This window comes from Oncorhynchus keta, chromosome 26, assembly GCF_023373465.1.
Source record: "Oncorhynchus keta strain PuntledgeMale-10-30-2019 chromosome 26, Oket_V2, whole genome shotgun sequence".
Classification (NCBI taxonomy): Eukaryota; Metazoa; Chordata; class Actinopteri; order Salmoniformes; family Salmonidae; genus Oncorhynchus; species Oncorhynchus keta.
Genome location: NC_068446.1, coordinates 39635020 through 39656779, shown reverse-complemented (window position 1 = coordinate 39656779; position 21760 = coordinate 39635020). Strand labels below are relative to the sequence as shown.

Sequence of the window (21760 nt, the reverse complement as noted above, 5' to 3'; positions counted from 1 at the left end):
CTGCATTCCTCAATCAGTCTTGCTGCACAAATTTGTTTGAATGCCACATAATTTACATAGCAGTCGGGCATCAGATAGCGATATCATATTGATGCGGTTAATGACATGATAAACACTTGTCTAGGCGTTGGGAGATTTGGTGCACGACTGCAATGTCTGATGCTGTAGTTGATATATCAGCTATACTGGCAGACAGTGGGAGTGACAATGGAAATAAAGGGGCGTGGTTTCACACACACACCATACTTGAATGGGCTGTACTCTAACCATTTGTACATTGTTACAACACTGTATATAGACATAATATGACATTTGAAATGTCTTTATTCTTTTGGAACTTCTATGAGTGTAATGTTTACTGTTCATTTTATTTATTAATTTCACTTTTGTTTATTATCTATTTCACCTGCTTTGGCAACGTTAACATATGTTTCCCGTGCCAATAAAGCTCCTTGAATTGAATGGAAAGAGATGGGAAGAGGAGGGAGAGAGAGAGGTGGGGAGAGGAGGGAGAGAGAGAGGTGGGGAGAGGAGAGAGAGTGATGGGGATAGTGGGAGAAAGAGGTGGGGAGAGGAGGGAGAGAGAGAGGTGGGTAGAGGAGAGAGAGTGGTGGGGATAGTGGGAGAAAGAGGTGGGGAGAGGAGGGAGAGAGAGAAAGAGTTGAGGAGGGAGAGAAAGAGGTGGGGAGAGAGAGAAGTGGGGAGAGGAGAGAGAAAGATTGAGAGAGAGAGAGGTGGGGGTGAAAGTGGTGGGGAGAGGAGGGAGAGAGAGAAAGAGGTGAGGAGGGAGAGAGAGAGAGAAAGAGGAGGGAGAGAGAGAGAGGTGGGAAGATGAGGGAGAGAGCGAGATATGGGTGGGAGAGAGAAGTGGGGAGAGGAGGGAGGTAAGAGGTGGAGAGAGAGAGAAGTGGGGAGAGGAGAGAGGAGGGAAGATGAGGGAGAGAGTGAGATATGGGTGGGAGAGAGAAGTGGGGAGAGGAGGGAGAAAGAGGTGGAGAGAGAGGTTGGGAGAGGAGGGAGAAGAGGGAGAGAGAGAGAGAAGTGGAGAGAATGAGAACACTAACCTCCTTATTTGCTATTTAAAGAATCTAAGCAGAGCCAGCATTACCAGAAAGGCAGAAAATAGCTGTGATGTTTGTAAAGGGAGAGAGAAAGAGGCTTGTGTGTGTGTGAATAGATGCAGTAGCAGCCCCATTGCACCAAACAGCTGCCAGATGTCATCTCCTATCTGAAATAAAGCACATTGTTACCCAGTTTGGATTTGCTATGTCATTAGATTGTTGTTTTCATGCCTTGCTGGGCAAGATAGCCTGTTTTCCGCATGCTTCTTCTCCATATGAACCTATTCACCCCAAAGGCAACGTTGTCTGCGTCATCATACTTCTATTTGTATCAGATTGCTTCCAAATTATGAGCTGTTATGTCAAGAAACCTGTCTGGTAAATTTATATTAAAACATTTCCATTGTCAGATTCGCCAGAATGTTTTTTTTCGTTTAGTCTTGAGTTCAGGCAGTGAGTTACCGCTGGTGCAATGTGAGTCGCATAGCGCCCCTCCCTGGCCTGAACCATAGGCGGCTGGCTGCCCGTTGCCGCATCCCGTCCCGCTTTGCCACAGGTCTGCATTCGTATCCAAATCTGCCAATCTTCTCTCCAGTCCCTCCCTCTCTTCCCTCCCCCTTCTCCTTATCCTCCTCCTCCTCCCCCCGCCCGCAGACCACCAACAATGCTCTCCAGTTTCTAGACACACGACTCTCCGGTAAAGTGGCTCTGCATCGTTTTATCATACCTCAGTGCTCTGCATCGGTAACGGTATGTATATGTCTATAGCAAGTTATCTTGGTTAAACGGTTTTACAACAAATATACGGAATGACTACCCTAGCCTATAGGTTTTGTCTGTTCTATGATTTCGTTTGTTTTCATTTAATTGATCACTGGTAGACTGTTTACCGAAGTGTACGTACGGATAGACTCGTAGGGTGGTGACTGTCTCCTCTCCCGTTATCTATCCTCAGATAGATAATACATTTAATTTCAATGTATTTCATCAGAAACTTTATGAACACATTTAACGACACCTCGGAGTTAACCATCCGTATGCTATTTCCATTTACAGTTTGACTACACATTTAATTCATATGATTTCAATATAATATTTACCGTGACAGTAATTTGTTGAAAACTTGCCAAAGACAGTATTAAATCATTAAATAATCAGATTCATTTAAACCTACCTTGACATATGGGACAGCAGTACGGGCTACTTACTGTACGTTCAGGTGACGGATTTCAACCACTCCTTCCCTTTATCCAACGCAACTGGATTAACGGTCTGTAAGGTAAAGCTTGGACGCACGCATGTGGTATAATGCGTTTTAATATTGAACTGTATCAGGTTGACGAATGTAGCCTTTGTATTCATTAGACTTTAGTTTTGAATAGATTGAGATATGGATGCGATTAAATACATTGGCGCAGTAGATTGCTGTTTTGTTTCCCCTGAGCTCCTTGAGCTATAGTTCGATTCCTCTCGCTTGATTGGATGATGTAGGTTTATTGAACTGTGGAGATCGACCTTGTTGCGTGTATGACCTAGCTTGCCTCTCGGTTCAATCGAGGACAATTTAGAATCTCACAAGGACGCGCAAACGCCCCTATATCCTGCAAAATGGACTATAACGAAGTGTTAAGGCTCGTGCACGTTCCTCAGAATGTCTGGATTTGCTAAAGATATCCGGGGGGCATTAAACGTAAACTAGATGAATTAGTCATATTTGTTCATGTCACGTTCACTCTGTTGAATGTGGTTCTTTGTTCAACATTACCTTCTGCGTTATGCTTATGAATGAAACAAATATCATGCTGTAAAGAGATGGTGGGAGATAATTATATTCCTGCTTTTGAATCAATGCGATCAGCACCCTTTTCGTTTAAGACTCAAGAGCAATGTTGTAACCTATGGCTACTAGCGCTGGGTGCATTGGGAATATCCCAGGCCTCTCCAGTGACTCAGCAATGGTCCCTATGACTCAGACGCAGCATGTATGATGTGTGTGTGTGTGTGCGTGTGTGTCTGTATGACTTGAGGGGCTGATGAATGGAAATAATGATCGACAGCAAGGATGAGACGGGGGATTCAAATGATGTTACTCAAGCCTGAATTGAAACGATGACGCATTAATGCTTGTACTGCATTATAATGAAGGTTTATGTAAATGAACGATTTATCCATTAGTGTGACTGTAAAGTGGAGACGTTTCTTTAAAAAAGAAAATATACATATATCAGGCTCGCAGGCGTGCATTCTGGGGTGATGTTTTGAATCCCAACGTACACACACTGAACAATCGGAACATATTGCAGCTCTCACTCACCCACCAGGGTCAAGTGAAAGTGCACTAGATTGACAGTGAGCTAAATGTGTCTGTGGGCTAGAGACACGAGTCATTTGATAAACCTGTTTGGTTGTTCTCTACAAGCTAGCTATATCACTCGTAATCTTTTGTTTCTCTGACCTTCGTAGAGCTATTAGCTTGCTTTAGGGTAAGGTGGGATACCTAGTCACTGAATGCCTTCAACTGAAATGTATCTTCCACATTTAATCCTCTGAATCAGAGAGGTGGGGGGACTGCCATAAATCAACATCCACGTCTTCAGCACCCAGAGAACAGTGGGTTAAACTGCCTTACTCAGAACGACAGATTTTTACCTTGTCAGCTCAGGGATTTGATGCAGCAACCTTTATGGTTACTGGCCCAACGCTCTAACCACTAGGCTACCTGCCGCCCCGCCCCTCTAACCACTAGGCTACCTGCCGCCCCGCCCCTCTAACCACTAGGCTACCTGCCGCCCCGCCCCTCTAACCACTAGGCTACCTGCCGCCCCCGCCCCTCTAACCACTAGGCTACCTGCCGCCCCGCCCCTCTAACCACTAGGCTACCTGCCGCCCCGCCCCTCTAACCACTAGGCTACCTGCCGCCCCGCCCCTCTAACCACTAGGCTACCTGCCGCCCCGCCCCTCTAACCACTAGGCTACCTGCCGCCCCGCCCCTCTAACCACTAGGCTACCTGCCGCCCCCCCCCCCTCTAACCACTAGGCTACCTGCCGCCCCGCCCCTCTAACCACTAGGCTACCTGCCGCCCCAGGATAGCTAAAGGCATCTGCACGCTTCCCATCCTATATATTATGACGCTGATGATGTTTGTGACGTTTTTGTTCATTTTGGGTCTTCGGCAAGGTTTTTTTTTTCTGCTCTTTGTGAACACAGCATTTTTCCTTGAGGCAAGCAGGAAGTCTACGAACCTTCGGTCATTGGTCAACAATAGGGATTCTTCAATGAACAAAGCCTTAAGTCAGACATTTGATAACTGCAGGCAACAGAGACTACAGAAGTGTGTTGCCCTTTTTAATTATGGAGTGTGGTGCCAACTGTAGATTATAGAGCGTGTTGCCCTTTTAATTATGGAGTGTGGTGCCAACTGTAGATTATAGAGTGTGTTGCCCTTTTAATTATGGAGTGTGGTGCCAACTGTAGATTATAGAGTGTGTTGCCCTTTTTAATTATGGAGTGTGGTGCCAACTGTAGATTATAGAGCGTGTTGCCCTTTTTAATTATGGAGTGTGGTGCCAACTGTAGATTATAGAGTGTGTTGCCCTTTTAATTATGGAGTGTGGTGCCAACTGTAGATTATAGAGTGTGTTGCCCTTTTAATTATGGAGTGTGGTGCCAACTGTAGATTATAGAGTGTGTTGCCCTTTTAATTATGGAGTGTGGTGCCAACTGTAGATTATAGAGTGTGTTGCCCTTTTAATTATGGAGTGTGGTGCCAACTGTAGATTATAGAGTGTGTTGCCCTTTTAATTATGGAGTGTGGTGCCAACTGTAGATTATAGAGTGTGTTGCCCTTTTTAATTATGGAGTGTGGTGCCAACTGTAGATTATAGAGTGTGTTGCCCTTTTAATTATGGAGTGTGGTGCCAACTGTAGATTATAGAGTGTGTTGCCCTTTTTAATTATGGAGTGTGGTGCCAACTGTAGATTATAGAGCGTGTTGCCCTTTTTAATTATGGAGTGTGGTGCCAACTGTAGATTATAGAGTGTGTTGCCCTTTTAATTATGGAGTGTGGTGCCAACTGTAGATTATAGAGTGTGTTGCCCTTTTTAATTATGGAGTGTGGTGCCAACTGTAGATTATAGAGTGTGTTGCCCTTTTTAATTATGGAGTGTGGTGCCAACTGTAGATTATAGAGTGTGTTGCCCTTTTAATTACAGTCCCATTCATTCAGTTGTGATCACCAGGTTTCTAGGAAACCGAGGGATTGAATAACCATATCCATAACAATCTGGACATTCCACATCAACAGACAAAAGCTTGATAAACAGTAGCGGTGGTCTGCCAAGTCATTTAGGAGGCATAATCAGGTGATCCTACTTTATCCACTTTAAGTCCATTTCTATTTGAAGGACATTTGCGATTACTGTCGTCATTATATGTGTACATTTTGCTACAACACCTTTCAGGAATGGTTTCAAATCAATGGAGTCTTAGCCAGTCAACAGGGTGCTTACTTCCTCATCTGTCAGGATTTGGGATTGGGTTTGAAACAATGAGCCACTCTCACTCTGAAATTAGGAGTGTTGGTTCACGACCTGGCCGACAGTTGCATGTCTGGGGAAATATGTTCGGGAACTTATGTAATCACTGGCCTGAGACCTAATTTAGATAACCTAATTTGTTGAAGTGAAGTGCAATCTATGAATAACTACAGGTAATCATACACACACAGACTCTCTCTCACACGCACGCACGCACACACACACACACACACACACACACACACACACACACACACACACACACACACACACACACACACACACACACAGACAGGCACACACACACACACACACACACACACACACACACACACACACACACACACACACACACACACACACACACACACACACACACACACACTGGCAGACAGGCACACACACGCACACACACACACACACACACACACACACACACACACACACACACACACACACACACACACACTGGCAGACAGGCACACACACACACACACACACACACACACACACACACACACACACACACACACACACACACACACACACACTGGCAGACAGGCACGCACACACACACACACACACACACACACACACACACACACACACACACACACACACACACACACACACGAACACGCACACACACACACACACACACACACACACACACACACACACTGGCAGACAGGCACAAGGAGGAAAGACATTGCGATTACCGTTGTCATTAAACATGTATAATTTGCCACAACGACACTGCATGGTTTCAAAGATGGGCCAATGTGCTTTACATGAGGCTGGGATTTAGTCTCGCTAGCCTAGCTTGGTTTAACCAGACTAAGATTTACCCTCAAGCATGCCTCAGCATTGAGTTTCCTCATCAGAGTATGTGATTAAGTTAAACAGCTATTAGACCACTGAAGAACTACTCTACTGCAATATTCTGAAGTAGATTACGAGACTCTTCTAGTATTGAGGGACTAGTATGTAAATGCAGTAACAGTAGCTCTCAAATCAACTTGAACCATTTCACTTCCATCCCAGTCAGACTCTGTGTGAATCGTTTCACTTCCATCCCAGTCAGACTCTGTGTGAATCGTTTCACTTCCATCCCAGTCAGACTCTGTGTGAATCGTTTCACTTCCATCCCAGTCAGACTCTGTGTGAATCGTTTCACTTCCATCCCAGTCAGACTCTGTGTGAATCGTTTCACTTCCATCCCAGTCAGACTCTGTGTGAACCGTTTCCCAGTCAGACTCTGTGTGAATCGTTTCACTTCCATCCCAGTCAGACTCTGTGTGAATCGTTTCACTTCCATCCCAGTCAGACTCTGTGTGAATCGTTTCACTTCCATCCCAGTCAGACTCTGTGTGAATCGTTTCCCAGTCAGACTCTGTGTGAATCGTTTCACTTCCATCCCAGTCAGACTCTGTGTGAATCGTTTCCCAGTCAGACTCTGTGTGAATCGTTTCACTTCCATCCCAGTCAGACTCTGTGTGAATCGTTTCACTTCCATCCCAGTCAGACTCTATGTGAATCGTTTCACTTCCATCCCAGTCAGACTCTGTGTGAACCCTAAACAATTTGAGTCACTGGTTGCTTTTAAGCCCTAGAAGGATGGAAAATGACCAGGCTCTCCTTATAGTTCCAAACCAGATCACATGGTTCCACTTATCAGTGAAGTCTGTCAGACCAGCGCTCACCATTTACCAGGCAACGACTGGAAAACCTTCTGTACCACGACAACGGCTGGAACGCCTCCTGTACCACGACAACGGCTGGAACGCCTCCTGTACCACGACAACGGCTGGAACGCCTCCTGTACCACGACAACGGCTGGAACGCCTCCTGTACCACGACACCGGCTGGAACGCCTCCTGTACCACGACAATGGCTGGAACGCCTCCTGTACCACGACAACGGCTGGACACCTCCTGTACCAATACAACGGCTGGAACACCTCCTGTACCTCTACAATGGCTGGAACACCTCCTGCACCACGACAACGGCTGGAACTCCTCCTGTACCACGACAACGGCTGGAACGCCTCCTGCACCACGACAACGGCTGGAACACCTCCTGTACCTCTACAACGGCTGGAACGCCTCCTGTACCACGACAACGGCTGGAACGCCTCCTGGACCACGACAACGGCTGGACACCTCCTGTACCAATACAACGGCTGGAACACCTCCTGTACCTCTACAACGGCTGGAACACCTCCTGTACCACGACAACGGCTGGAACACCTCCTGTACCAATACAACGGCTGGAACACCTCCTGTGCCAATACAACAGCTGGAACACCTCCTGTACCACGACAACGGCTGGAACACCTCCTGTACCACGACAACGTCTGGAAAACCTCCTGTACCTCTACAACGTCTGGAACACCTCCTGTACCTCTACAACGGCTGGAACACCTCCTGTACCACGACAACGGTTGGAACAACTCCTGTACCAATACAACGGCTGGAACACCTCCTGTGCCAATACAACGGCTGGAACACCTCCTGTACCGCGACAACGGCTGGAACACCTCCTGTACTGCGACCACTGGCTTGAACACCTCCTGTACCGCGACAACGGCTGGAACACCTCCTGTACCGCGACAACGGCTGGAACACCTCCTGTACCTCCACAACGGCTGGATCACCTCCTGTACCACGACAACGGCTGGAACTCCTCCTGTACCACGACAACGGCTGGAACGCCTCCTGTACCACGACAACGGCTGGAACGCCTCCTGTACCACGAAAACGGCTGGAACGCCTCCTGGACCACGACAACGGCTGGACACCTCCTGTACCAATACAACGGCTGGAACACCTCCTGTACCTCTACAACGGCTGGAACACCTCCTGTACCACGACAACGGCTGGAACACCTCCTGTACCAATACAACGGCTGGAACACCTCCTGTGCCAATACAACAGCTGGAACACCTCCTGTACCACGACAACGGCTGGAACACCTCCTGTACCACGACAACGTCTGGAAAACCTCCTGTACCTCTACAACGTCTGGAACACCTCCTGTACCTCTACAACGGCTGGAACACCTCCTGTACCACGACAACGGCTGGAACTCCTCCTGTACCACGACAACGGCTGGAACGCCTCCTGTACCACGACAACGGCTGGAACGCCTCCTGTACCACGACAACGGCTGGAACGCCTCCTGGACCACGACAACGGCTGGACACCTCCTGTACCAATACAACGGCTGGAACACCTCCTGTACCTCTACAACGGCTGGAACACCTCCTGTACCACGACAACGGCTGGAACACCTCCTGTACCAATACAACGGCTGGAACACCTCCTGTGCCAATACAACAGCTGGAACACCTCCTGTACCAATACAACGGCTGGAACACCTCCTGTGCCAATACAACGGAACACTGGAAAAACACCTCCTGTACCACGACAACGTCTGGAACACCTCCTGTACCTCTACAACGGCTGGAACACCTCCTGTACCTCTACAACGGCTGGAACACCTCCTGTACCAATACAACGGCTGGAACAACTCCTGTACCAATACAACGGCTGGAACACCTCCTGTGCCAATACAACGGCTGGAACACCTCCTGTACCACTACAACGGCTGGAACACCTCCTGTACTGCGACCACTGGCTGGAACACCTCCTGTACCGCGACAACGGCTGGAACACCTCCTGTACCGCGACAACGGCTGGAACACCTCCTGTACCTCGACAACGGCTGGATCACCTCCTGTACCACGACAACGGCTGGAACACCTCCTGTACCTCTACAACGGATGGAACACCTCCTGTACCTCTACAACGGCTGGAACACCTCCTGTACCTCTACAACGGCTGGAACACCTCCTGTGCCAATACAACGGCTGGAACACCTCCTGTACCGCGACAACGGCTGGAACACCTCCTGTACTGCGACCACTGGCTGGAACACCTCCTGTACCGCGACAACGGCTGGAACACCTCCTGTACCGCGACAACGGCTGGAACACCTCCTGTACCTCGACAACGGCTGGATCACCTCCTGTACCACGACAACGGCTGGAACACCTCCTGTACCTCTACAACGGCTGGAACACCTCCTGTACCTCTACAACAGCTGGAACACCTCCTGTACCTCTACAACGGCTGGAACACCTCCTGTACCTCTACAACGGCTGGAACACCTCCTGTACCTCTACAACGGCTGGAACACCTCCTGTACCAATACAACGGCTGGAACACCTCCTGTACCTCTACAACGGCTGGAACACCTCCTGTACCAATACAACGTCTGGAACACCTCCTGTACCACGACAACGGTTGGAACACCTCCTGTACCAATACAACGGCTGGAACACCTCCTGTACCTCGACAATGGCTGGAACACCTCCTGTACCTCGACAATGGCTGGAACACCTCCTTGTAAATACAACGGCTGGAACACCTCCAGTACCAATACAACGGCTGGAACACCTCTTGTACCTCGACAATGGCTGTCACCTCCTGTACCACGACAACGGCTGGAACACCTCCAGTACCAATACAACGGCTGGAACACCTCCTGTACCAATACAACGGCTGGAACACCTCCTGTACCACGACAACGGCTGGAACACCTCCAGTACCGGATATATCTCCATCTTATTGTGAACACCTCTGTCACATTCAGATCCTTGAGGAAAGGAGACAAGGAAAGGAAGATACTAGAACTGCCAGGCTCTGAAATGACTCCAGTAGAAAGAACAGGCTCAGAGAGTGCAGTAGTTCTGGGGCTCCCGAGTGGCGCAGCGCTCTAAGGCACTGCATCCCAGTGCTAGAGGCTTCACCACAGACTCTGGTTCGATTCCAGGCTGTATCACAACCTTGTCCCATAGGGTGGTGCACAATTGGCCCAGCGTCGTCCGGGTTTGGCCGTTTAGGCTGTCATTGTAAATAAGAATTTGTTCTTAACTGACTTTCCTAGTTAAATAAAGGTTAAATAAAACAGTTAATTAAAGTGAGCAGTCTCCTTGCCTGCTGTGTTGGGGTACAGAGAGAGCCAGCTGTCTAAGGCTACTGTGGTGCTGAGGGGCTGTGTGGCCGTTCACCCTCTCTCTCTCTGCAGTGAGTACACGCTCCCTTTGAAATGCAGTGGGTAGGTAGGACAGGACAGATTTCTCTATCTTTCACACAGACACACACCATCATTCTCTCTATATGGTCTGTTTCTTGGTAGAAGGATAGAAAGATAGTCTAGAGAAAATGAGAAAGGGAGAGCAGTCACGTCACAGACAGGGCATTATTGCTGAAAGCAAGCATATTGGGCTGAGGCGACCGTTCCCCTTAAGCATAGCAGTAAACATTAATCCTCTACTGCGGAGCTCTATTCCCACTGGTCGTCCTGCACCATCTTCCCCCCTGATCCCAGATCTGCTGACTGCACCTGGTGCACCAGGCATCCAATTTGCCTGCCACCTAGGCTCTAAGGCGCTTGGACTCAAACCAGCCGTGCAAGCTAAGACGGTCCTTTTGGGAAGCTACATTTCACGTAGGCTACAGCTCTCCCTTTTTTATGTTTTTTGACGTAGAGTTCCATACTGAAATTATCCCTGAGGAAACTAGATGATTAGGTTTGTTACCATGCTGGCTTGGCGTCGTTCTCATGATATGTGTAAGTCGCTCTGGATAAGAGCGTCTGCTAAATGACTTAAATGTAAATGTAATGTGTTGCAGCTATTCTTGATTTTATTTGTGTATTGTGTTAGCCTTCAAAGGAATAAAGAAACACGCCTCAAGCTTTAACATAAATTCCCAACTCCAACGAGGGACAAAATCCAAATCCTAAATCCAGTGGGAGACAAAACATAATTGTGGGCTGAGAGTTTTGAGTACGTAACCATCATAACTGCCACGTCAATACCGGAAATCTGTTGTCCAAAAATAATCCTGCCTAAATATTTTACATATGTCTTCGCGCTCAACATTCACTCGAAGAGACATATCTACGGCGTTGCTGTTTTAAAATAAACTGGTTGCAACCAATCTGTAACCCCAAACTGCCTACTAGCAGTTCTGAAATCCACCCTAAACTACCGACTAGCAGTTCTGAAATCCACCCTAAACTGCCGACTAGCAGTTCTGAAATCCACCCTAAACTGCCGACTAGCAGTTCTGAAATCCACCCTAAACTGCCTACTAGCAGTTCTGAAATCCACCCTAAACTGCCGACTAGCAGTTCTGAAATCCACCCTAAACTGCCGACTAGCAGTTCTGAAATCCACCCTAAACTGCCGACTAGCAGTTCTGAAATCCACCCTAAACTGCCTACTAGCAGTTCTGAAATCCACCCTAAACTGCCGACTAGCAGTTCTGAAATCCACCCTAAACTGCCGACTAGCAGTTCTGAAATCCACCCTAAACTGCCGACTAGCAGTTCTGAAATCCACCCTAAACTGAGAGTAAATTCCCAGGCCCTCTTCCTCTCCATGTAGAGTGGCTGAAAGGCCTCCAGGCAAGCAAGCAGTGGTTTACTCGATAGCCACACCAATTTTACACCAAATTAGTTTTCTGAGTAACTTTTCTTTAGGGGAATTGCTATCTCTGTCAGATTTCCTGAACTCTGAAAGATTTGGAAGGACTCAGTGTCCCGAAATAAGATTTGTGAGATGGGAAAGAATGGAGAATGTTCTTTGTCTCCCTCTCTCTCTCTCTCTCTCTCTGGGTTTTCTCAACTCGAGTGATGATATCACTTGTCAGTGTGTTGAAGGCCACTATGATAGTTATTTTTCATAATACCTGTCTCCTGGTTGTCCATTTGACCCCGTGACCCTGTCTTGGGTTGTCATGAAGATGGATGACATGTCACTGTGCATCAACTCATTGGGGACCTGAAACCTGACACCTCTGGCCTTTTGCGATGCTCAGCATAACAAGAATATTTGACAAGTGACGACAAGCTTGTTTTTTGTTGTTGTCATACAGTGAAAACAATCCAATATCCAAAGTACTCCAATATGTTACTGACTGTGTGGGCTGTATATTAGCTGTGGTTACACAAGCACAACATTCTGGATGCAATTAGTATTCATTACCAACTTGTTATCGTTTGCATCCTGCGGCCTCATGCAATTGACTTCCCTAAATCTGAATGATTTAATAAGAGAAGTCAAAACAAGGATCTATGGATAATTCATTTATATTTTTTATTACTGTTCTGTCTCCCCTCGCAGCTTCTTACGTAATAGTCAATCAAGCTCCTTATAGTAGCCTACATAGAGATAGAATGGAATAAGGGGAAAATTTAGACATGATTTTATATGAAATATAGTAAAACGGGAGGGAAAGAGATGGTTTGATCAGGAGAGTTGATCAGGAATGTTGGAGGTGAGATATTTATTATATGAGATTTAGTAAAATGGGAGGGAAAGAGATCAGGAGAGTTGGAGGTGAGATATTTATTATATGAGATTTAGTAAAATGGGAGGGAAAGAGATCAGGAGAGTTGATCAGGAGAGTTGATCAGGAGAGTTGGAGGTGAGATATTTATTATATGAGATTTAGTAAAATGGGAGGGAAAGAGATCAGGAGAGTTGATCAGGAGAGTTGGAGGTGAGATATTTATTATATGAGATTTAGTAAAATGGGAGGGAAAGAGATCAGGAGAGTTGATCAGGAGAGTTGGAGGTGAGATATTTATTATATGAGATTTAGTAAAATGGGAGGGAAAGAGATCAGGAGAGTTGGAGGTGAGATATTTATTATATGACATAGAGTAAAATGGGAGGGAAAGAGATGGTTTGATCAGGAGAGTTGGAGGTGAGATATTTATTGGAAGTGTGTCTATGACCTTTGACCCACACAGGGTCTCTATATGCCCCCTGTGTCAAATCAAATTAAATGTTATTGGTCACAAACATATGGTTAGCAGATGTTATTGCGAGTGTAGCGAAATGTTCCGACCGTGCATTAATATCTAACAAGTAATCTAACAATTTCACAACAACTACCTTATTTAACAACAACTATGTAAAGGGGTGAATAAGGATATGTACATATAAATATATGGATGAGCGACGGCCGAACAGCATAGACAAGATGCAGTAGATGGTATAGAGTACAGTATGAGATATGAGATGAGTATAGTAGTGTATGTAAACATTATATAAAGTGGCATTGTTTAAAGTGATTAGTGATACATTTATTACATCCAATTTTTAATTATTAAAGTGGCTAGAGATTTGAGTCAGTGTGTTGGCAGCAGCCACTCAATGTTAGTGGTGGCTGTTTAACAGTCTGATGGCCTTGAGATAGAAGCTGTTTTTCAGTCTCTCGGTCCCAGCTTTGATGCACCTGTACTGACCTCGCCTTCTGGACGATAGTGGGGTGAACAGGCAGTGGCTCGGGTGGTTGTTGTCCTTGATGGTGGTAGTGATGTCATGGCTGGCACAGTGTGGGTACACTGTGAGCATCCCAGGTCTCTAGGAGACGATTGCCACAGCGCCAATCCCCTACTGTTGCCCTTTTCTGTCTATCTGTGTGCCTGCCTGGTTATGTATCTCTTCACTCTACTGCCTGTATCTCTTCAGACAGACTGCCTGGTTATGTATCTCTTCACTCTACTGCCTGTATCTCTTCAGACAGACTGCCTGGTTATGTATCTCTTCACTCTACTGCCTGTATCTCTTCAGACAGACTGCCTGGTTATGTATCTCTTCACTCTACTGCCTGTATCTCTTCAGACAGACTGCCTGGTTATGTATCTCTTCACTCTACTGCCTGTATCTCTTCAGACAGACTGCCTGGTTATGTATCTCTTCACTCTACTGCCTGTATCTCTTCAGACAGACTGCCTGGTTATGTATCTCTTCACTCTACTGCCTGTATCTCTTCAGACAGACTGCCTGGTTATGTATCTCTTCACTCTACTGCCTGTATCTCTTCAGACAGACTGCCTGGTTATGTATCTCTTCACTCTACTGCCTGCCTATGTGTCCTCTAACTATCTCTCCATCCTTATACTCATTCTCGGTTTCATAGTCTATCTGTGTCCTCTATCTCTCCTTGTCTCTCTGTCTTGATACTGATGAAGGTGAAATATACTTAGTTTGATCCTTTCCTCTTGTTGTATATTATTATAGCACATCCTTCCTCACTGGTCAGAGAAGATTGGCATGTGAGAGCAGTATGATGCCAGCCCAGCCTATATATCCAACTGTTAGCTTCCTGGGGCTTATTCTGTCTGATCCGAGCAGTAAGGTATGGAGCCTTGCATGCCGACTAAACCGGGCTTGCGCCATCGCGAGCGTGTTGATATTGTCCATCCACACCAGACGTGATCAGGACACGGAGGTTGAAATATCAAAACAAACTCTGAACCAACTATATTAATTTGAGGACAGGTCAAAACACATTAAACATTCATGGACATTTCATTTGTCCTGGGATATAAACATTGGGTTATTATTTTACCTGAAATAATGCACAAGGTAATTTTTTTCAGGATTTTTGTAGAACTCGTGTGTCCTCTACTCCGACAATGAATCCACAGATCAAAGGGGAAACCTAGTTAGTTTCTAGTAATCTCTCCTCCTTCAGGCTTTTTCTTCTTTGGACTTAATATGGCGGTTGGCAACCAACTTTAAGGGGCATTACCATCACTAACTGGACTGGAGTGTGGACCTCAGTTCATCTTTCAATCATCTACGTGGGTGTAAGCTCGTGAAAACCAATGAGGAGGTGGGAGAGGCGGGACTTGCAGTGTGTCACGCGTCTAAAAATATAACCATGTTCTATTTTAGCACCTGGCTATTGCAGATGCTCGTTGACCCGCGTGAGAAGTTTGGATGAAATGATTGAATAACATGTACAGTACCAGTCAAAGGTTTTGACACACCTACTCATTCAAGGGCTTTTCTGTATTTTTTTACTATTGTCTACATTGTAGAACAATATTGAAGACATCAACACTATGAAATAACACATATGGAGTGGCAGGTAGCCTAGTGGTTAGAGCGTTGGACTTGTAAACAAAAGGTTGCAAGATCGAATCCCTGAGCTGACAAGGTAAAAATGTGTCGTTCTGCCCCTGAACAAGGCAGTTAACCCACTGTTCCTAGGCCAGTTAACCCACTGTTCCTAGGCCAGTTAACCCACTGTTCCTAGGCCAGTTAACCCACTGTTCCTAGGCCAGTTAACCCACTGTTCCTAGGCCAGTTAACCCACTGTTCCTAGGCCAGTTAACCCACTGTTCCTAGGCCAGTTAACCCACTGTTCCTAGGCCAGTTAACCCACTGTTCATAGCTGACTTGCCTGGTTAAATAAAAGATGGAATCATGTAGTAAGCGTTTAAAAAAAGTGTTAAACAAATCTAAATCTATTTTCTGTTTGAGATTCTTCAAAGTAGCCACCCTTTGCCTTGATGACAGCTTTGCACACTCTTGGAAGTCTCTCAACCAGCTTCACCTGGAATGAAAACAGTACAAATAAATGAAAAAAACTTGAAATTAGTAGGTGTGCCCAAAACTTTGACTGGTACTGAATGCGTACATTGATTTTGGAACGCTCGTGGATTAGAAACACACATTTTCGTCCATTTGTGTGCCTTCATGAACACTCCTGGACTCAATGGCCCAGAATCCAGTTGAGGGTCTGAGATTGGGACAGATTGGGACAGCTTGGAACTCAAAAGCCCAGCTGTGATTAACGTAGAGGGTTTCACTGGCTTAGCGGCACAAACATCCAGCACTGCCAAATCACAGGACTAGGATTACGGCCAGGAACTAGGACATACACTTCCTGTTCGGCTTTAAGGTGCAAGTTGGTGAGCCAATCGACACCCAAGAAATAGTTGGCTGGTGTTAGGATCGGGCTTGTTTCGGAGAAACAGTGGGTTGGCTGTCTGCGCCTTACTCTCAGTCCCTGATAGACTTAGCAAGGTCATAGGAGAAAAGAGACCCGCATATTTTTTTAAAGTTTTTTTAATTTTACCTTTATTTAACCAGGCAAGTCAGTTAAGAACAAATTCTTATTTTCAATGACGGCCTAGGAACAGTGGGTTAACTGCCTGTTCAGGGGCAGAACGACAGATTTGTACCTTGTTAGCTCGGGGGTTTGAACTTGCAACCTTCCGGTTACTTGTCCAACACTCTAACCACTAGGCTACGCTGCCACCTCTACACTCTAACCACTAGGCTACGCTGTCGCCTCTACACTCTAACCACTAGGCTACGCTGTCGCCTCTACACTCTAACCACTAGGCGACCCTGCCGCCTCTACACTCTAACCACTAGGCGACCCTGCCGCTACCCTGCCACCTCTACACTCTAACCACTAGGCGACCCTGCCACCTCTACACTCTAACCACACTCTAACCACTAGGCGACCCTGCCACCTCTAACCACTCCCTGTCGCCTCTACACCACCACTAGGCGACCCTGCCGCCTCTACCTAACTGTCGCCTCTACACTCTAACCACTAGGCGACCCTGCCACCTCTACACTCTAGGCGACCACCTCTACACTCTAACCACTAGGCGACCCTGCCACCTCTACACTCTAACCACTAGGCGACCCTGCCACCTCTACACTCTGCCACCTCTACCCTCTAACCACTAGGCGACCCTGCCACCTCTACACTCTAACCACTAGGCGACCCTGCCACCTCTACACTCTAACCACTAGGCAACCCTGCCACCTCTACACTCTAACCACTAGGCGACCCTGTCTGAGGGTTTGGAAATAAATCCGTAACCAATGCAAAAATATATCTTATTTATTTTTAGGACAAGATGTCCCGAAAGTTAAAAGCCAAAGGTGCTAAAGTGAAGTTGAGGAGAGTGCAACATTACCTACAATACCTACATTACCTACAGTAACATATGTACTATAGAGATGTGTTGTGTGGAACTGACATGTTTCTCAATCATGTTGAGTAAATATATGGGTCAGCTTTATGTAATATATTTATATTGATTGTGGACCTCTATGTAGTTCAATGTGATTGCTTTTATTAATAATATAAATAATATATGTTTATTTTATCCAAAGTTACAGTCATATCATTCAGGGCTGTTTTTACAAGCGCCATGCTCTACCAACTGATTGTTTAATATATCCAGGGCTGTTTTTTATTGTAATATATCCAGGGCTGTTTTTTATTGTAATATATACAGGGTTGTTTTGTAAAAGAGATGTTTAATCTCAGTGTGACTCCCTGTTTAAAATAATGATTCTGTCTATATGGTCTTTCCACTGAATAAGGCCATGAAAGGTGTATAGAGACATTTGAGGTGGTCATTTAGGCATCTACATTGATATTTTTTTACAAGCTGCACGTGTGGGGGTAAATTTGTGTGGGGGTAAATTTGTGTGGGGGTAAATTTGAAGAAAATGTAGGAGCACACAAAATAAATTTAGGAGCACAATTAAAAATATTTGAGGTAATAAAGCTAGAATCCTTACATTTTTCTAGGTGCACTGGTGTTCCTAAATAGAAATTCCAGATGTTTAGGCTCATATGCAAAGTAAAATGGCCGCCCTCTATAGCCCTGTTAGCTCTGTGCAGATATGACACGTCAGTGGTTCAGCATCTGATAAGGAGCCTACATGAAAGTGGACTTTCACTTGAAATGTAATACTTTGTGTTCTGTGAAGGTTGCCCAATGATCTTTTCTGCTATTGCCTGGTCTCGCCGACTCCTTTTTTAATTTTCCAGTTCACTTCTTTTTCCAATAAGTTATATTGAAGATAATGGCCCTTTTGTCCTCAGAAGAGAATTAAGTCACATTAGCAAAATTAGATCAGCGGCGCTAACCTTGTTTTGATGTGCCTCTTTACTTGACTTTTGTTTACTCTTTACTTGACTTTTGTTTACTCTTTACTTGACTTTTGTTTACTCTTTACTTGACTTTTGTTTACTCTTTACTTGACTTTTGTTTACTCTTTACTTGACTTTTGTTTACTCTTTACTTGACTTTTGTTTACTCTTTACTTGACTTTTGTTTACTCTTTACTTGACTTTTGTTTACTCTTTACTTGACTTTTGTTTACTCTTTACTTGACTTTTGTTTACTCTTTACTTGACTTTTGTTTACTCTTTACTTGACTTTTGTTTACTCTATTCTTGACTTTTGTTTACTCTTTACTTGACTTTTGTTTACTCTTTACTTGACTTTTGTTTACTCTTTACTTGACTTTTGTTTACTCTTTACTTGACTTTTGTTTACTCTTTACTTGACTTTTGTTTACTCTTTACTTGACTTTTGTTTACTCTATTCTTGACTTTTGTTTACTCTTTACTTGACTTTTGGGCGTCTTTCCATAAGATGACCCAGCAGGCATCAGGTCAAAAATTGCCTTCTGTTGACCTGTTGAGTGCCGGTGTTCCGTAAAAAAAAGCCCACATTGTCACCTCAACAAGTTAAGAGTGACTGCAGTAAACATGAGATGACATCGTTAGGTCACCGTTGTCAGACGTAGCACTCGGAGCTTTATCTAAACGCTTAGCGGCATAGGGCTGCCATGATGGCCTCATACTTGTTGTGTACTGTTGAAGGTGTCTTAGCAAGCCAATCAGTCTCTCATCCATAGCTTACTCACACTACTGAGCCGAACCAAGCCCAAGCCCAGCTATAATTGGCACAGTAGTGTGAAAAGGTTACCAGAGAGTTTATTTATTTGCAGGTTTATGAAGAGAATGCATCAGATCTCTATCAGGTACCAGATTTATGCCGGTTTGTATATTTTGTGTGTTTGGATAGAGGATCTTAGTCAAAACACAGGCTACTACATGAGACTGTATCTGTATCTAACGCCCTTGATAAGAGTTGTCTGCTGGTACCCTCTCTAACCATTATGTAGTTCTGGGGGATCTGCAGGTACCCTATCTAACCATGATGTAGTTCTGGGGGATGTACAGGTACCTCTCTAACCATTATGTAGTTCTGGGGGATCTGCAGGTACCCATCTAACCATTATGTAGTTCTGGGGGATCTACAGGTACCCTATCTAACCATGATGTAGTTCTGGGGGATCTGCAGGTACCTATCTAACCATGATGTAGTTCTGGGGGATCTGCAGGTACCCTATCCAACCATGATGTAGTTCTGGGGGATCTGCAGGTACCTAGCTAACCATGATGTAGTTCTGGGGGATCTGCAGGTACCTATCTAACCATGATGTAGTTCTGGGGGATCTGCAGGTACCTATCTAACCATTATGTAGTTCTGGGGGATCTGCAGGTACCCTCTCTAACCATTATGTAGTTCTGGGGGATGTACAGGTACCTCTCTAACCATTATGTAGTTCTGGGGGATCTGCAGGTACCCTCTCTAACCATTATGTAGTTCTGGGGGATGTACAGGTACCTCTCTAACCATTATGTAGTTCTGGGGGATCTACAGCTACCTATCTAACCATTATGTAGTTCTGGGGGATCTAGAGGTACCCTATCTAACCATGATGTAGTTCTGGGGGATCTGCAGGTACCTTTCTAACCATGATGTAGTTCTGGGGGATCTACAGGTACCTATCTAACCATGATGTAGTTCTGGGGGATCTGCAGGTACCCTATCTAACCATTATGTAGTTCTGGGGGATCTGCAGGTACCCTCTCTAACCATTATGTAGTTCTGGGGGATCTACAGGTACCTCTCTAACCATTATGTAGTTCTGGGGGATGTACAGGTACCTCTCTAACCATTATGTAGTTCTGGGGGATCTACAGCTACCTATCTAACCATTATGTAGTTCTGGGGGATCTAGAGGTACCCTATCTAACCATGATGTAGTTCTGGGGGATCTGCAGGTACCCTATCTAACCATTATGTAGTTCTGGGGGATCTACAGGTACCCTATCTAACCATTATGTAGTTCTGGGGGATCTACAGGTACCCTATCTAACCATTATGTAGTTCTGGGGGATCTGCAGGTACCCTATCTAACCATGATGTAGTTCTGGGGGATCTGCAGGTACCCTATCTAACCATTATGTAGTTCTGGGGGATCTGCAGGTACCCTATCTAACCATTATGTAGTTCTGGGGGATCTACAGGTACCCTCTCTAACCATTATGTAGTTCTGGGGGATCTACAGGTACCCTATCTAACCATGATGTAGTTCTGGGGGATCTACAGGTACCCTATCTAACCATTATGTAGTTATGAAAAAATGCAAAACTGACCCTAAATCAACTGTGTCCTACTCCGTACCTCCCATTCTGATAACTCTCTGCGACATGTTTTGTCAGTAAGAGAAGCACGATGGATGCCAAGCATCTAACATTGATTCAACATCGTCTCAGTTCTAGCTCAACTCCAGCTGGTATAGCTGGCTTCAGTGAGACAGAGTTAGATGCTGCCTCTGAAGACCAAAAGCAAGACAATTTTAGATGCCTTCTTTTTTTAAATTCCTTGAACATCCTCTCAGTCCCTGATTATTGCTAAATGTGGAGCAGGCTATGTGGAGCAGGCTATGTGGAGCAGGCTATGTGGAGCAGACTATGTGGAGCAGGCTATGTGGAGCAGGCTATGTGGAGCAGGCTATGTGGAGCAGGCTATGTGGAGCAGGCTATGTGGAGCAGGCTATGTGGAGCAGGCTATGTGGAGCAGGCTATGTGGAGCAGGCTATGTGGAGCAGGCTATGTGGAGCAGGCTATGTGGAGCAGGCTATGTGGAGCAGGCTATGTGGAGCAGGCTATGTGGAGCAGGCTATGTGGAGCAGGCTATGTGGAGCAGGCTATGTGGAGCAGGCTATGTGGAGCAGGCTATGTGGAGCAGGCTATGTGGAGCAGGCTATGTGGAGCAGGCTATGTGGAGCAGTGCAGCATCTGAGCCGTGGATGAGCTGTTTTTTAAACAGAGTGCTCTCATTTCCAGAGTTCAGATGGAGGTATTTATACAAAGCAGGTCAGCTGAGGTAAAGGAGGACCGAGGAGAGTAACAGTGAGTTCTGTCTGGAAAAACAACCTTCTGTCCTCTGGGTGTTGGAGTGCTGTATGGAGAGTCGAGTCGAGTCTGGAGCTAATCGTTTAGGTTCCTCCTGACTGAGGTTCTTAAGTCTACCGCTGACCAAGCCGGACATGATCCAACGTCAACAGTGTTGCTTTAGTTCGTTTACCTCAGGACATTGAGATTTGTCAGTATCTGCTCTTGTTTCAACTTGTTTCAAGTTCATTCAAGTTCTTCTGAATGTGGGTGTCTGG

The 21760-nt window shown here is 45.7% G+C and overlaps 1 protein-coding gene across 7 annotated transcripts in view; it reads left to right on the top strand.

The window, feature by feature from the left end:
- The window catches only part of LOC118373909 (microtubule-associated protein 1B-like), a 97517-nt gene that overhangs the window by 43041 nt on the left and 32716 nt on the right, over window positions 1-21760 (top strand). Inside the window, exon 1 of one of the 7 annotated variants that reach the window (XM_052480808.1) lies at window positions 1710-1811. The exons of the other annotated variants lie outside the window; for them this stretch is intronic. The gene's annotated coding sequence lies outside the window, so the exon portion shown is untranslated. Of the gene's footprint in view, window positions 1-1709; window positions 1812-21760 lie in introns of those variants that run through there. 7 annotated transcript variants of the gene reach the window in all.